Source organism: Fragaria vesca, linkage group LG4 (assembly GCF_000184155.1).
Source record: "Fragaria vesca subsp. vesca linkage group LG4, FraVesHawaii_1.0, whole genome shotgun sequence".
Lineage (NCBI taxonomy): Eukaryota > Viridiplantae > Streptophyta > Magnoliopsida > Rosales > Rosaceae > Fragaria > Fragaria vesca.
In genome coordinates this window covers 7131682-7132507 of record NC_020494.1, presented here as the reverse complement: position 1 = coordinate 7132507, position 826 = coordinate 7131682, and positions in this window count along the sequence as shown.

Here is an 826-nt window from a genome sequence, read left to right as displayed (position 1 = left end):
GTTAGGGTTTAGGCAATGGCGTGGTGTAGATGGCGGTGTTTTGCCATGTTGAGTGATTATGCAACTAGAAACTCGGCGGCGGCGGCAACGTCGACGAAGATGAGCATGATTGCTAAACTAAGCGGAAGAAACTCAGAAACTCAAGTTTGGTTCAATGGTATTTGCAGATGGTGTCATCCAATTTGAGTATGACATTAATCCAACACAGAAGCTGAAGTTTGGTTCAATGGCATGTTGTCAAGAATATTTATGTAGTTGTGCAAGGAAAGTATCTTTCATTTCTTTATATTCTCAATTAATAAGGTATATGTAAATTTTACATGTTTGATCGATGCAAGTCTGCCCATAGGTTTGTCTCGTTAGTCTGATACTTGATTCAATACCATTTATACAGGACATGGTTAGTTTTAATAGATTCATCTAAGGTTGTAGAGCATATACTATCTGTGAATTATCAAATTATGAATCTTGTTGGATTGTTTGATTGTCTAGGATGTTATTGGCGCAAGGACAAAGAATGGAATCTCATTGAGCTTTGATAGAGAAGTGTAGTATAGTTTGATTGTATTTTATAGCCTTTTATAGTTTTGGATATTATTATTGCAAGTTGCTGAGTAATTACCATAAATGAGAAATATATGGTGAAGCTGATTGTCCAAAACCAGAACTATAAATCCAATAACAGAATGGGAAGCCAAGCCGAGCCGTATGTGCTAGCTAATGCTTATTATTTTTTTTTGTAAAAAGTTAAGGATTAATTACTGGTCACTCCATTAACTTTCATGCGCTCGACAGTTTACTCCATTAACTTTCAATTTCAATCGAT